At 32.9% G+C, this 17,952-nt stretch overlaps 1 long non-coding RNA gene across 2 annotated transcripts; it reads right to left on the bottom strand.

Annotated features, from left to right (window-relative positions):
* Nucleotides 1-14,930: 14,930 nt before the first annotated feature.
* Nucleotides 14,931-17,638, bottom strand: LOC112796540 (uncharacterized). Of its 2 annotated transcripts, none has more exons than XR_003199227.3 (4): nucleotides 17,398-17,638; nucleotides 16,808-17,012; nucleotides 16,344-16,438; nucleotides 14,931-15,401 (listed from the first exon to the last, which is right to left on the bottom strand). It is a non-coding gene; the product is annotated as an uncharacterized lncRNA (long non-coding RNA). The 2 variants fall into 2 exon arrangements; XR_003199228.3 differs by having other exon boundaries at nucleotides 16,855-17,012; nucleotides 17,398-17,637.
* Nucleotides 17,639-17,952: the final 314 nt, after the last annotated feature.

Here is a 17,952-nt window from a genome sequence, read left to right on the forward strand (position 1 = left end):
TGCTGCGATATATACTCAATATATACTCATGCCGCCTTTAATTTGTATTGCAAATTTGCAGTGTACTAATAAGTTCGTAGAAAAAAAAAAAATAGTAGTCCATGTCCATGTAAAGGGTAAATCACCAACAATATACTCAAATTATCTTAATACTGATAAAAACATATTTAAATTTCGTTATTAATAAAAATATATTAAAATTATTTAAAATATGATAAAATAATAAAAAAATATTATTTTTTTATAAATACTAAATAATTTTGTGTTTGACAAATCACTTCTATATTTTATCTAAAATTTTATAACAATATTTAGATAATTATTTACAAAATATATAAAATAATTGGACAAAAATTTGATCTCTAATTTTTTTTATTTTTTAAAAATATTATTGGTTATTGACAAAAAAATCATAATATATATATATTTAATAAAAAATTACTAAATTTTAAAAATAAAAATATCTATTTTTTTATCATACTTGTAAAAAATTGTATTAAAATTTAATTTATAAAATATTATTTTAAAAATACATATTTAACGTTAGACCTTTTGTCGTATTTTTAGATTTTGAGAACATTTTTATCGATAATAAAATTCAAAAATATTTTTGTTGGTGCAAAAATAATTCGAATATATTTTTTGTTGTTTTCATGTAATCAATACATAAAAATATACAATCCGTAAAAGAGAGAACAATATTCGACTAAATCAATTGTAAGAATAATAATATTCTTCATCAATGTACTATTAGGTCAAGTCAAGTGATCAAGCCTTGTTATGAGTAAGGAAAACATGCACACCCCATCCACCAACTCAAAAGTAATATATGTTATGCCGGAAGCCAGGAATGGGAATGGCAAAAATACCCTTATTTGCAGTATGAGATAAATATTAAATCAATATTCGAAAAATTTTAACGTTGATAAAATGGTACTTGATTTTTGTTATTAACAAAATAGTCTTCAAAAAATTTTAAAATTTAACAAAATCACTCCTAACATAAAAAGATGACGTCACAGTGAACGAAAAATATTAATGTGACCGTCGGAAGAGATATAACATATTATACATATACCTAATATATTATACATATAAAAAAGGGGCTAAAAAAACACTAATATATTATTATTTATTTTAAATAGGAATCCTAAAGTATACTTTGGTTTTGGTTTCGCAACTATGTTCTAAGGATTTAAGTTTATATGATTTTTTTAAAAATCGGCAACTGATTCAGTACACTTCAGAAAAACAGCAAGCAGTAATCAATTTAGAAAAAATCATATAAAATCCATCTTTGGATAGATTCTCCTAAATTTTAGTGTGGTTGAACTAGATTTACCCATCTTTCACCCAATTCAAGTCTCAGAGCATTTTCACTTCTCTGAAAAAAGTTATGCCTCTTGAAATATGATTTTATTTTATTTTATTTTTTAAAAATAAAAAGCTCAATACAATACAATGGAGCAGTCAAACAGAAACAAAAAGTTAAAATAAAGAAGCGCAACAACATTAAGAAAAAAACCTTATGTCATCTCCGGCATTGCCATCAACAACTAAAGGAGTCTACACCTCTCCACTCATCGTGACTCAACACAGTCATGTGAGTGATTTCTTCAACACCTTTGCTTATATTCTGAAATATCCTTTTATTCCTTTCCATCCAGATGTTCCAAACGATCGCACAGAAGCATCTCAATTGTTGCTCTCTATCCTCCCTCCTCCTCGGCCCCTCTGTCCAACACAGAAAATGTTCTCTCATTGAACCTGAAATAGCCCATTGTTGGCCAATAATCGATAACCAAGTGCTCCACACCTGCCAAGCAAATTCACAACATAGAAACAAGTGGTGCACATGTTCCTCATATTTATTACATAGAACACAAACGTTATCTTCCTGGTTAATGATCCCAAACCGGCTTAACTGTTTTTTTGTATTCACCCTACCTATCAGGACAAACCAAGCAAATAACTCTACTCTAGGTGGAACTAATCCTTTCCAGATGGTCTTTGTGAAGCTGTAGCTTGTCACCTCTTCCGGGAGCAACACCTCCTGCAAAACTTGAACACATGAATCAGTTGAATAAACTCCTTACCTATCATATTTCCATACTACCCTATCCTCTCTGTTAATTACTAATTTCACAGGTCTCAAAGCCTCATATAATTGTCCCAAAAGTCCCAACTCCCATTGAAAGAGCTCTCTTTTCCATTGGAAGTTTCAAATCCAGACTAACCCATCCCAAAACCCACAATCCCCTATAACAGATCTACATTAGTTTGAAACAGAGAAAAGCCTGGGAAACCGCTCTTTTAGAGGCCCACATAGCAACCATCTATCCTCCCAAAATCGCGTAAGCCGCCCATCACCAATCTCCATAGACAAGCCTGTAATCATCTTATCCCTTATATGGTCATTTGTTATTTGTAGCTGGCAAATATCCTTCCACGGTCCTCCTCTAGTAGGTAGCACTTGAGTTGACAACAGCTCAGTAGGATTCAGATTATAGCAGGAACAAACCACCTTCTTCCACAACGGACAATCCTCCTTAGCAAACCGTCACTACCACTTGAACAACATAGCTATGTTACAAACCATAGCATCCCCAACTCCCAACCCGCCTAGTTTTTTAGGGGCCTGCACCACTTCCCATCTTACTAATGTCATTCCATTACTACCAATCATCCTTACTCCACAAGAACCTTCTTTGCAGCGAAATCAATTTCTCAGCAATAGCTTTCGGCATCTTGAACAAACTCAAATTTTACACAGGCAGACTATTTAATACTAACTTAATCAGCACCAACTTTCCAGCTTTATTCAGAAGTCTAGCTTTCCACAGATTGAGCTTCTCCTCTACTTTGTCTATTATAGGCTTCCAGGTCTTCACCAACCTTGGATTTGCACCTAAGAAAATACCCAGGTACTTGACTGGAAGGGACTCACCCTTACACCCCAACAATTGTCACATATTCTGGATCCACTGTTCTTCACAATTTTTCAGAATCAAGCTCGACTTGTCAAAATTAATGCTGAGTCCTGACATCAACTCAAAGCACCTCAACAGCTGCTTGTAATTCTTTATAGTGTCCTCCTCTGGTGGGCATAACAGAATTGTGTCATCAGTAAACTAAAGATGTGACAGTGCTATACTATCTCTCCTAACCAACAAAGGTGATTGGTACACGGAATTGTGATCACAATAATGGCGCCAAAAGCTTGGTGTTGTTGCTAGAATCTCGAACAATCCCTGGCTCCAAAGGTTTGGTGCTCTTAAACGTGAATCACACTTTGTCACAACTCCATGTAGCTGACCAGCAAGTGCACTGGGTCGTCCAAGTAATAAACCTTACGTGAGTAAGGGTCGATCCCACGGAGATTGTTGGTATGAAGCAAGCTATGGTCATCTTGTAAAATCTCAGTCAGGCAGATTCAAATGGTTATGGAGTTTTTGAAAATATAAAGATAAATAAAGCATAAAATAAAGATAGAGATACTTATGTAATTCATTGGTGGGAATTTCAGATAAGCGCATGAAGTTACTGTGTTCCTTCTGAATCTCTGCTTTCCTACTGCTTTCATCCAATCATTCTTACTCCTTTCTATGGCAAGCTGTATGCTGGGGGATCATTGTTGTCAATGGCTACCGTCCGTCCTCTCAGTGAAAATGGTCCAGGTGCGCTGTCACCGCACGGCTAATCATCTGTCAGTTCTCGATCATGTAGGAATAGGATTTACTATCCTTTTGCGTTTGTCACTACACCCTACAGTCGCGAGTTTGAAGCTCGTCACAGTCATTCAATCCCTGAATCCTACTCGGAATACCACAGACAAGGTTTAGACTTTCTGGATTCTCAAGAATGCTGCCAATGGATTCTAGCTTATACCACAAAGACTCTGACCTCACGGAATGGAAGGCTCTGTTGTCAGGAGAGGCAACCATACGCATGGATCAGGAATCCAAGAGATACTCATTCATGCTTATTTTCATGTAGAACGGAAGTGGTTGTCAGGCACACGTTCATAAGTGAGAATGGTGATGAGCGTCACATAATCATCACATTCATCAGGTTCTTGGGTGAGAATGGATATCTTAGAATAAGAATAAGCGTGAATTGAATAGAAGAACAATAGTACTTTGCATTAATACTCAAGGTACAACAGAGCTCCACACCTTAATCTATGGTGTGTAGAAACTCCATCGTTGAAAATACATAAGTGATAGTGGTCCAGGCATGGCCAAATGGCCAGCCCCCAAACGTGATCAAAAGATGATGATCATCCAAAGATACTGAATACAATTGTAAAAAGTTCTATTTATACTAAACTAGCTACTAGGGTTACAGAGATAAGCAATTGATGCAGAAATCCACTTCCGGGGCCTACTTGGTGTGTGCTTGGGCTGAGCTTGAGCTTTACATGTGTAGAGACTTCTTTTGGAGTTAAACGCCAAGTTGTAACATGTTTTTGGCATTTAACTCTGGTTTGTGACGTGTTTCTGGCATTTTACTCTAAAATGCAGCGTGGAGCTGGCGTTGAACGCCAGTTTGTGTCGTCTAAACTCAAATAAAGTGTGGACTATTATATATTTCTGTAAGCCCTTGATGTCTACTTTCCAACGCAATTGAGAACGCACCATTTGAATTTCTGTAGCTCTAGAAAATCCATTTTGAGTGCAGGGAGGTCAGAATCCAACAGCATTAGCAGTCCTTTTTCAGCCTGAATCAGATTTTTGCTCAGATCCCTCAATTTCAGCCAGAAAATACCTGAAATTACAGAAAAACACACAAACTCATAGTAAAGTCCAAAAATGTAAATTTTGCATAAAAACTAATAAAAACATCCCTAAAAGTAGCTAGATCCTACTAAAAACTACCTAAAAACAATGCCGAAAAGCGTATAAATTATCCGCTCATCAGTGATATACGCCCATTCCTGACTGCCTCTCCCACCAATCGATGTAGAACATCCACAACCAGTACAAATAAGAACGGAGAAAGTAGGTCACCTTGTCTCAGACCTCTTTCCATCTTGAACGGCTTGGATGGTGACCCATTTATCAAAACCGACATAAATGTTGTGGTCACACACTCCATAACCCACGATCTCCATCTATAGCCAAACACCATCTTCTACAATACAATGTCCACAAAGCTCCACTTGACTCTATCATATGCATTTTGAAAATCTAGCTTGATTATTGCTGCCTCCTTTTTTCTCAGCTTCAGCCAGTTTACCGTTTCACATGCAATAAGTGCCCCATCATGAATTTTTCTGCCCCTTACAAATGCACTCTGAGTTTTTCCTACTAATGTTAGTATCACTGATCTCATTCTCCTAACCAAAACCTTGGAGATAACCTTGTAAACGCACCCAACCATGTTGATAGGTCGCAGATCTTTAATCTCCTTTGCCCTAATGAATTTAGGTGCTAACACCGCCCAAGTGATGTTAGAGTCAGTTAGCAACCTTGACGTCTAAAAGAACCCCATCACTACAGTTGTGAATTCAGATCCAATCTCACCCCAACACCTCTTGATAAAATTCATGTTGTACTCGTCGCAACCTGGTGCCTTAGAAGACTCACAATCCCACACAGCTTCTCTGATCTCCTCCACTGTCAGCAGCGCCTCCAGATTTACAGAATCTTCCTGCTCTATCCTACTTACCAGACCATCTCTGAAGCTCATCAGAGGAGACTTATCCTGGTGATATAATTCTTTGTAGAATTCCTTAATAGCAATTTTTATTCTGGCTTAGTTTCTAACCAATCTGCCGTTGATTAACAGTGCATCAATCCGATTATTCCTCCTTCTTGCTGAAGCTATGTTGTGAAAGTATCTTGTATTTTTATCCATCTCCTTTGCTTGCTGAGACCAGAAAATCTGTTTCCAATGGACTTCTTTCCTGACATACCACCTCTCACAGTAGGTAACCAGCGCCTTCCTTCTAGCCTCCATTGTTCTATCATACACTCCATTACTTACCAAATCATCAATCTTCTTGATTTCTTCCTCAAGCTTCGTAATCTTTTTGTCCATTTCCCCAAATTTAGCCTTATGCCAATTTCCTAAAAGGGTGCTATCACAACAGTGAACAGCCTTGCTTCTAGAAGGCACAACTTTTTCTACAAAATTTGAATTGTTCTGAAATTCGGACATAATAAAATACTAGACATACTAATATTTTACTCTTTTTTGGTTTCACCTCCAAAGAGTTTCAAAGTATTGAGATATGTAGTTTTGAAGTTGTTGTTCTAGTATTTGGACAACATTATTTCTGCAGAAAATGACCATTTTCTAAAAATCATATCTCCCAAACCACATATCGAAAAATTCTAAAATTTTAGAAGAATAATCTAGACATCTCAAAGTTTTATAAAAAAAAATAATTTTACTCATTTTGGGTGGCTAGATTACTCCCAGTTTTGTTCACAAAGTGCTATCCAAAACTGCATAATTTTGCAACATGTAACCTCAGGTTTTGAGAGGTCAAAAATCGATTCCTATCTTTTCACTCACTCTAACTTTGCATTATAACTTTCTTTTACCTATTGTAATTTGTTGAAAAGATTAGGCTCAAGTGTTCAGGATTAATAAATCACTATTTTTTTGTCACTTTTCACATTTAAACATACTCATATAATATCAACAAATTCTGCATTACTCAACATAGCAATCCAACCACAAATTACTCAAACAATTCACATATATTATCATTAATTTACTACTATATAACAAATAGTCCAACATCATCTCAAGTAATCATTAGCATGTATCATCAATTAATTCAATCATGAAACTTGGCTTTTAGTCTTTCAACAAATTCTGCACTTTAACAAACAGAATTTTCAGCATCATCATCATTCAATAAATCACACAGAGCATCATTCAATTAGTCACAACTTTAATTCTAACATCCTAATCCTTACCTCTTTTTTTCAATTTTCAACAAAATTTGACAACACTTCAATCAAATTTACATGATCTACTATTACAACAGAGACGTTGTTACTAACAACAAAGAGCAATGTCTAGAAGATTGTAACATGTCAATAGAGATTCAGATCAAGCAAATGGATCAATATTCAAATCAATATTAAACTTTAACTTCATTAACAGTTTCCAAGTATTTTGAATGCATATCACTTACTTATAAAGGTAGTGACGAAGACTGGGCGAGCAGAGAGCAGAGCAGCAATGGCGATAAGAGGTGACTTGCAGCGACTAAAAATTCCTAAAACTCCCAAAATAAAAAATCCTAAAATCAGAATTATACTTAGGTTGAATTATAATTCTCATTTTTATAAAGTTTGTCTTAATTCCCAGACAAACTTTCTAGGATAAGTCTCATACTTCGATTCTTTTCTCCTCTTCGATTCTAATCATTTTTAAATATGTTATTCTCTAATATTATATTCAATTTCTATTAGTTAATTTTATATTCTATGATGAACCATGAGGATTACGAACGACCACGACGAACCTAGTCTTGATCTTGAGCGCTACGGTGAGATGGATGGCGGCGCGATGGAGGCTAGGGTGGGTGTTCAGAACCTTTCAAAGAAGAGCTGCAAGATGGATGGACGGTGGCAGAAGCGCGACTAAGGAAGACAAGCAGATGAGTAAGTTGACGAACAGACAAGTGAGATGACGAAGATTTTGCGTGCTTGCGATTGGGGAGAACGAAGAGGCGCACGACGATGGAGGCCACGGCGACGGGGAGATTGGAGAAATGGCTAGGGTTTTGTTATTTGGTGCTTTGGTGTAGGACTCCGGAGAAGGAATGAGAGTAAATGAAGGGCTTTGATGATGAAAAGGGAAAAAAATTCACTAAGTATCGTATGTGACTATGTGTATTTGGCGTTCTTACATTAAGAAACGCTTTTGAAGCACACCCAAAACATAATAAATACGTTAATCTTTAAAAGTGCTTTCTTTGGTGAAAAGAGTGTACCCATAGTTATTAAGATAATGCTACGCTTTATAAGTGATCTTTATAATATCTAAGGAGACACTTTTCAAGTGATGCCACAACTGTATTTTCTATTCTCCTATAAAATGGTAACACGCAGAAAAACGTAGCCTATTCAATAAATAGGCTACACTTTTCAAATGTAGCTTAAAAAGTGTGGCTGAATGGGTGATTTTCTTATAGTGATGAGTTTAGTGAATGAGATTCGTTCAATTGCATTAAAGTTATGTCACAGGTTTTTTTCTTGCCTCTTGTTAGTTTGGTTGAATTAAGAATTAGGTTTTAATTAATTTGAATAATGAGTTTTCGAATTAGTTTCAGCCTATCAATGTAATAAGTTATCTTTTTTATTAGGAGAATGCTATTTTCTTATAGTTCAATTGAAATTTTCTTCTTTTGTCTGTCAGTACAATAATATTCTATGTTGGTTTTCTATCTCTAAAAATAATGAATTGTTTATATTTTATGTTGGACTTAATTTTTCTAAGATAGAGTTTTAGGATGAAAGTGGGAGAAGTTCGCGTAGTGGCACCTTCTCGAAACCCTTGTTTGCTGGAAAATTGTAGAGTTATAAAGGATTGCGCACTAGAATGGTTAGGAATTGAAGCTTCTCCTCACCATGCACCTAGTCTCGTCGTTGCTGGTTCTTACTTTCAATGCATCGTTGCTAGTCCGCACCTTCATTGGTCCTTGCCATCGTTGGGTCTTCTCCTCGCATCGCCGTCTCAGATTCTCCCCGTCACAGAGTCGCGGAAATTGTTGAATCATGGACCTGATTTATCATTTTTGGAATAGCTTGCAAATTTATCATATTTATTTAATTTTCTTAGCTTAGATTATAGTTTCTGATGTGGCGGGGTGGTTAACTAATAATGATAGTAATACAATGGGTTAACTAATAATGATAGAAATACAATAGGTTAATTACCAATTCGGTATTTAAAAAGTTCAGTCATTGACAAAAAGATCTTTAAAATATGCTATAGATAAAATAATGAGTAATACTCTAAATAGATCCCCAAAGATTTGGTGCTCTGACAGATTTGTCCCCCAAAAAAATTAACTAGGTCTCGAGTCCCTAAAATTACTAGATATATGCCATATAGGTCCCCAATTCAAGTTGAACTGGTTAACACGACACTCTCTCTCCAACGTGGAGGTGTCAGGTAAAGCAACATATGTCGTGCTCAAGACAGATTAGTCCCTGGATACATGGCTAAAACGACGTTGTTTTGGGACAATGCTAAACGACACCGTTTTGAGGGGACAAATTTGTCCCCCTTTATTCCTTGGTTCTCGAAACTTTGACATTCTAAAGTCAAATAGGTCCCCTAAATTTTTTATTATAAGTAAAAAAGGTCCTTGTATTTAATTAGATACCTTATATAAAAAACGTATCCTCTCTCTTTCTCTTTGTAAAATTACAAGTATCCCAAACCCTTATCTAGATTTTACGACCTAACCCTTCATATTCTTCACCCCCATTAACGTTTATCCAAGTTTGTAATGGTGCTTTGACAGTGTGTACAATGACTGCTTGGTGGTGGTGTGTCATGCATATCGTCACTGTTCGAGATAAGTTAAGTTAATTTTTGTTGTATTAAATTGGTAGTAAAGAGTGAAATATGATTAACGTACATGTGATGTATGTTTAGGGTAGATCAAAGACAATTTGTTGTAAGTGTAGCTTAAGTGAGAGTTGTGAAGTGGTTACAGATATATATTTGATAATAGCAAAAGTAATGTAGGTATTTGAATTTTTTATTCTATTATGATGTTGTTGTATGGTGTTGATTGCTTGGTTAACTTGTGACAGAATTTTATTTTTTAGTATTTAGATGAGTAAAGATATAGTACCTGTATTTCACCGTGGTGAAAAATTTTGTTAGAGACAACAAAGATGTACTTGTGTACGTTAATGGAGAAGTCAAAAAATTTCTCCTAATGGACATTGACTTGATGATCTGTTTCTTTGACCTATAAAAATTTTTCTTGGACTTGGGTTACCATGACTACAAGGCAATGTATTAATATAATCCCACTTCTGCTAACTTGGAATCTGGTATTCACCCAATTAATGAAGATAAAGAGATCAAAGTTCTGCAAAAGAACAAGATGCTAAATGAGGATACTAAGGAATTCTAATTGTTTGACTATCATTATACTTGAGATCTGTCATTTCAAGTACTTAGGGATTGCAAATTTTGACATATTTTGGATAATTTCATCATGATTTGATTCTAATTATGGTTCTAGTTACTTAATTCGAGGAGACCAATTTGACATATATACTATAAATTCAGGAACTTTTTTGACTTATAACAAAAATTTTAGGGGACCTATTTGACTTTAGAACGTCGAAGTTTTGAGAACCAGGGAACAAAGGTGGGGATGAATCCGTCCCCTCAAAACGGTGTCGATTGGCGTTGTCCCAAAACGACGTCGTTTTAGCCACGTGTCCAGGGACTAATCTGTCTTGGGTGTGACATATGTTACTTTACCTGACACGTCACGCCTACAACCTCCACATAGGAGAGAGTGTGTCGTGTTAATCGGTTCAACCTAACTTGGGGACCTATATGGCATATATCTAATAATCTTGGAGACCCGGAACCTAGTTAATTTTTCTGGGACATAAATCTGTCGGATCGCCAAATCTTTGAGGACCTATTTGGGGTATTACTCTAAAATAATTCATGAATAATTTGAAAATACAACAAAATTAACCAATAAATATTATTTTTTTAAGTAATAAAAAAATTTTCGTATTTAGCACATAAATTATCTATTTAATTTGAATTTTTGTGGCAACATATGTTTGAATCAATATTTAAAAAGTGCATAAAAAGTTTCAAAGTAAAATTGATTTTTAGATTTTCCTTTTTATTTTAAAAAATATGATCATTCACAAAAAAATAATAAAAATTCACTTGAGATAAAATTTCTAAATTTTAAAGATAAAAAATTTTATTTTTCTAATAATAATCGTAATAATTTATATTAAAATATGATCTCTAAATTTTTTTTAGAATATATATTTAATATTTAATATTTTTTTGTTTCATTTTTTTAATTTTTTAAAAATTTATTTATCATTAATATATTTTCATATGCATTTTTATCTATGATATAAACTTTCGAATTCCATTTTAATAATTTATTTTAATATAATTTATGATGCGGTCCCTATTTAATTCATGGTGCGGTCCCTATTTAATCAATTTTTATTAGATATTTAATTTATGGTGCAGTCCCTGTCCCTATTTGATTTATGTTTTGTCCTTTTATTTTGGTTGTTTTGTAATTTATAATATAAGGACACTGATACAAATATAAAATATAATACAATATAAAATATATGAATACATAAATTTTAAATTTTTATAAAAAATATAAAGATACGTGTAACACTCTAATTATCAAAACCTACGTTTTCGATTGTGTTACTCTGATAGTTCGGACATTACGACGACTCTTATACTATTTTAATACTAAAATATGAGCCTGCTAAAAACTTTAAACCTCAATACCGTTTTAAAAATATTTTCGTTATGCAACGTATATCCATACATACAATACAACTTATACAAATATATATAAATAATATTACAAGTATTAGAAGCCCCCCACACTCACTCGTCAAAACGTCTCATGTTAGGGAGAGGTATTCACACCTTTATAAGGCATGCTTCGTTTCTCTCCTCAACCAATGTTGGACCTTACAATACGATCTAGTATAAAATATGAATTATTTTTTATATAAATTATAATAGTATTAATATTTTATATAAATTAATTTTTTAATTATTTTAGTATCTTTTTTAATTATATAAAATATATTTAAATTATTTTTTGTTTTAGTATATAATAATATATATTATTTCTGAATTCATTTCAAAAATGCATGTTAAAAATCGGGTTAGACACGTCGATATGTAATGGTATTCAGATGTGACTAAATATGTCCGAAATTTTTTTTATTAAAACATAATTAAACATAAAAAATATACGTGTCAAACGAGAATTGATGAATATCATATTCAAAATATATTCAACACCTAAATATAATAACTCAACAAAGTATCTATACTTTATAATTTATAACATTTAGTGATACTTACGATCTACCGTCCAAAACAATATAAACAAGAAAAAAGCGAGTGAGAATAATGTACTTTTTTTATATTATTTATTCATACAGTAATAGTAAAAAAATAATAAAAAAATTTATTCAAATAATTTAAATTTATTTTATTTCATATTTAATAATTAATAAATATTAAATGCGATAAATTTAAGTTATTTAAACTTATTTTTTTATTGTGTTTCAAATATTATTGATCGTCGAATTATCTTCTTACGCCCTATTAAGTGATGCCATCAACTTGCACGGTCAAATATTAATAATGATATTAAAATAATTTAAATGATGCCATCAACTTGCACGGTCAAAAATTAATAATGATAGTAATATAATTTAAATGATGCCATCAACTTGCACGGTCAAATATTAATAATGATAGTAATATAATTTAAATGATGCCATCTACTTGCACGGTCAAAAATTAATAATGATACTAATATAATTTAAATGATGCCATCTACTTGCACGGTCAAAAATTAATAATGATACTAATATAATTTAGTAAATTTACTATTTCCAAAGAAAAATAGTTCATAATCAGTTCCACCACGCACTGGTACAATAAAAAATTAATAATGATAATAATAAGATAAATTCTAGAATACTTTATGTTTAAATATTGTGAAAATTAAAATAATATATTTTAAAATATTATAATAACTGTAATTACTACAGACTATAGTATAGCGATACTAAAATGCACCTATTAATAATATGTGCTCAACAGATTTGTTCCTATATAAGCTCAATGGATTTATTCCTATATAAGCCCAATCCGAGCTGGCTCAATGGCCAAAATGGGACATGCACTGATGCACAGTTGCACACACGATCGAGTAGAGTCCCCTACCCTAAAACCGGATTTGAGGACAAAGCTAGAAGCTCTTTGCTTTGACGGATTCCGCGTAGGCAGAGGGAGTAAACCTTCTACTATGCATAACTAGTTAACTACCTCTACCGTAAAAGGAGCAATCGCTATACTACTTTATTTATTATTATTACTAGCGAGCTGCTTTTTTATTATTTTAAAAAAAATAATTTGTATACTTTTAAATTATAAATTTAATGTCAAAAAATAAATTTAAAATAAAAAATTATTAATAAATAAAAATAAAATTTTGTAAGTTATTTAATTTTTTTAATATACAAACTAAATAAATTTAAATTAAATTAGGTATGATAATGTTTTCGATGTTACCTGAAATAAATTAATGCAGTATAGAGTATATAGTAAAGTCAATTAATTGTGTTAAGAGTTAGTTATATGAGTTGGAAGTTAGTTAAAATCACTATACATTCTGTCTCTTTCTATTAGGTTGCTATATAGCTGAGTTTTATAACTAACTAACTACTTGAACATTTCACTCATCTATTATAGAAAATAATTCTCTCTCTTCTCTCTACTTCTCTTGTTGTTCTCTCACTCTCTTCTCTTTTCTATAGAATCTGGTATCTTTCACAGATGATTAGAATCTGAACGCAAGGTTTAGACTTTTTTTCTGGTGAGAGTTTTGACATTTTCTTGTTGTGTGGCAAGCTGTCTGAGGCCTTGAGTGAGGATGGTGGATAGTACCTACAAAAGACTTCAATGTCTAAATCAGCAAAGGTTTTATGCAGGTTTATGAATTATAGATTGAAAAATACCTAAATTTGGTGGATATTTATATAGTTGGAGTAATAGCCTTGTAATCACTCTTGTAACTTTTCCTCCTATTCTGGTGGGTGATTATTCTCCTCTTTTATCCAAGAATTGTTAAGATCTCATATTTAAATAGATGGGAGAATTTGTAGGTCCATTTAAGATTCTGCATACTAAGTCGGTCCTATGAGATTGGACGAGTTGGTAGAGTTGATTTGGACTTTGTAGAATAGGCCTTATTCATTTTGAGTATGGTTTCGAGTTGTAGGACATGGTATGAATAATGCTTCTGCTTGAGACTGACATCTTTTGAGTCGGACTCAAGCATTCAGACAAGTCATTCTTGAATCTTCCTATTGTCACTTTATGTAAGTTAGTCTAGTCAACGTCTCGACGTGATTTGAGGAGACAGATTAGCATACTCGACGTGATTTTAAAACTGATGTGATGTTTGTATTCTGTAACCGTTCGCGCGTCTTTTCGGTACATTGGTAACCGTGCGCAATGTGACGACCCTTCCAACATAATGCTAGGCTTAAGTCATGACATTCTTATTAGAAAGGTCATTACATGAACTTTTCTATTATTATTTATTTAATATGAACTTTTACGATGTTAACTCGTTCACAGTTATAAGAAAAAGCCAATATTTATTTTTTTCTACTCACAATACATAATATCTCCAATAAAATATATATTGACATAACTATTAATATTTTATGCATCTTCAAATAAATTCAAATACAACACCAGTCCCTCTTAAGAAAAATAACTCTGAAAGCAAAGAGAAATAAACTTCACAAAAACAACTTTATTCATAATAGACTCTTTTACTCTTCCACGGCTTTATAAGGAATCCTCATGTTTGTGTCTCTGAAAAGGGTTAGGATAGATTGGGGAGAGAACAAGTCCACGTGTTCTCAGTAGAGAATGAAAATGTCGTAAAAATAAAGAATAAAATACAAATAATCAACTTATAACTAAAAAATGATTATCTTAATGAAACCATTAAAATTCTTCGAGTCTTACTTTAAACAATTTAGTTATATAATTTCTTCAAATTACATTTCTTAAAAAGGAATCCTTAAAATGTATGTAATTTGAGAACCATAAATTTCCAAGTCTTTCATTATAGCTCTTCTAAAAATTGTCTATCCACATATCCATTCAAATTTCTAATACATAAGAATTCCAGTTCACACCAACTTTCATCATATTTGAAAACCATCAAACACAAGCAAATTGAATAATACAAGCATACAACCGATTCACACATAAATCAAATACCAAGAAAGTCATAGATAACACAACACAATAATACAAGGAACACTCAAACAATTCATACAAATGAATATGATGAATGTTTGTTCTATGCAAGCCATGAGTTTATATGTTAGTTTACACCTCGCAACTTGACATTACCTAGGAACTAGTCCTAGATATGGTTTTCTAATTGTGCCAATCAATGTATAAGTGTCGATGCGGTTAAGAATACTAGCGGTTTGTGACAACAGGTAATCATCGCAAAACTTGACGCCATAATATATATGCAAGAAAAAACAGTGATCTTCCAATTCGTGGGCGTCCCCGAGATCAATGATTAATTAGTCCATGGATTTTTCCGAAATCAAGAATCGATCAGCCTGTGGGTTTCTCCAAAATCAAGAATCGATCAGTCAGTGGGTTTCCCCATGAATAACATTCATCAATAATCATCTCTTACTCATCAATTCTCTATTTTCAGTTCTCATTCATCATTTTTCTGTTCTTTTTCTGTTATAATTCATAATGTTTTTTCTTAAACTTTTCCTTATCTTCCTTAAGTATTTTTTCCTTCAAACCTTAACCTTTAAACTCATTTCATAATTATTACTTTAACGAACTTAATTCAAGCCAGTTTCAAACTCTTTAAAGTTAAACTTAACACTTTAAAAGGATATCTACTTTTCAAGCTTATAAACAACCAATAACCAACATCAAACGGGCACTTAAACATTTATTTCCAACTATCAAACACCAAATTCATCAATCATACATCCAAGGGACAATTCACACAATTCAATTTAATTAAACCCTTACATTTTGTTTTAATTCAGACATAACCTCCCCTAAAAGTGGACTTAAAACCGAACCGATATGTTCAATTCCTATAAACACACAACCATTCGGTTTGCTGTTTTTACAAAAAACGAACCGAACCGAACTAAGCCAATAACGGTTTGGTTCGGTCGGTTTTTTTGATTTTTAATTCTTGTTGAACAACATAAGAATCACAATAACTAGAGGTTTAAAATAGTCAATAAACTGAAATAACAAGGGTACATCACATCCGAATTCAATGCATTTTCAATCCATTCTAATAACTAAACATAAAACAAACACACAAATAAACATAAAACAAATACACTTAAAAATGTCTAGCAAATACAATCTTAAAACCAAACAAACCAACAAACACACTTAGCAACTAAATAACAACTAAACTATAGAATGAGAAATAACAACTAAATAACAACTAAACCAATCATAGTTCCTTGTTCATGCACAAGCATAGCAAGGTCTTTAAATATTTCATTTTACGTTACCAATTTGCTGCTGAATTTCTTGAATGTCATGCTCTCTTTCTTCAATGATAGCCTCATTGAAGGCAATCTCATTATCTAAAAATAAGACCTCCTACCTGCAGTAAGATAATGTAATAGCTGAGATACTAAATATTGTATCGGGTCAAATCTAAAATTATCAAAATACATTTTGGTCCATGATAAAATTGGAATTCAATATTAGTCCCTAAAAGAATTTGCTAATACCTTCAACCCTAAAATAAAAAATGTTATAATAAGTTAGTACTTCCATTTAGAAGCTTGGGCATTCATTATATGATCATTGAAATGCAGTGTGTTTTTCTAATTATAGATTAGAATTTTGAAATAATTAAATTCTTACAACGTATCTTTGCTTAGGAGATGAAAGGCATTAGTAGATTTTCTTTAACTAATGTATATTAATTCATTTTGAAAGGGGTAGCCTTCTATTAACACTAAATTACCAAAAATGTTTTTCAACAAATTTTACAACTTGTAGCAGAAGCCTAACAGTGATTCATCAACTCTTCGCACAGAGAGAGCAGCTTGTGAAACAAATGGGGTGTAAGCAGTTTTCCTCTCTGCCGCAAGACGTCGTGCCTTCTGAAATTCTTTCAACACTGTCTGAAAATCTTTCGCGAATTTAGCATCTACTATGTTCTTGCTTGCCTGCAAACACACACAATAAATACATTAAATGCCTCTTTTATTTTATTCTGGTCAATGTAAAAGAATTCATGGTCATAGCAACCAATACATTAACATATAATTATAACAAACTATCCCCAGAATTTTCAGCAAAAACATTCATTCAAAAATGAATCCCAGCGAAACCATCACCCAAAACAATTTGGGAAATAAAAGCACAATTTTCGGAGAAACTCATGATAACAAAATAATTGAGAATCCTACTTGAAAAAAGAAGGAGGGAAGACAATATAAAAATGAAAAAAACATAACTGAAGCTAACCACCCAAAGCATGAAGTTTGCAAGGCTAGACATTTGTAGATAAAAACAAACTTGCTCAAAATAATTGAGATTTAATTAAGAAACCTTATCAACCAATCTCTGTACTGGAGCTTCCCTGCTTTGTGCCTCTTCAATGAGGCGCTGCGGATGAGGGAGGGTCGAATTGACAGAGAGAGGTAGCGAGGCGGTATGGATAGATGAGCCGAGCAGGGGAACGAAGAATGGGGAACTCAGAAGAAAAAAATGAGGGGTTAGGGTTAGGGGAGGCACTGAGAGTTTGAGGCGGTGAGTGACTTGGGCCTTTGGAGAAGGTTGGGTAGATACCAAAAAAAAAAAAGAAATGGATGTATATCTTTGGTTTGGTTTGGTTTGGTTCGGTTTTTATCGAACTAACCGAAAACCGAACCGAACCGATCAGTTTAGTAAAAAAAAAAATTCAATTTTTTCGATTTTCAAGTCAGTTCGACTTGCGGTAATTTTTGGTCTGGTTCGGTAACTTATACCGCTATTAAACATCCCTTAAAAGTTCCCTCAATCTAAAAAATTTATCAACCTTTTCTCAACAATTAGCAAACAAAAGATTCTCAATAATCAGCACAATGACATCAAACAAAAATTAGAACTTCCAATAAGCATTCA

This window comes from Arachis hypogaea, chromosome 4 (genome assembly GCF_003086295.3).
Source record: "Arachis hypogaea cultivar Tifrunner chromosome 4, arahy.Tifrunner.gnm2.J5K5, whole genome shotgun sequence".
NCBI lineage: Eukaryota > Viridiplantae > Streptophyta > Magnoliopsida > Fabales > Fabaceae > Arachis > Arachis hypogaea.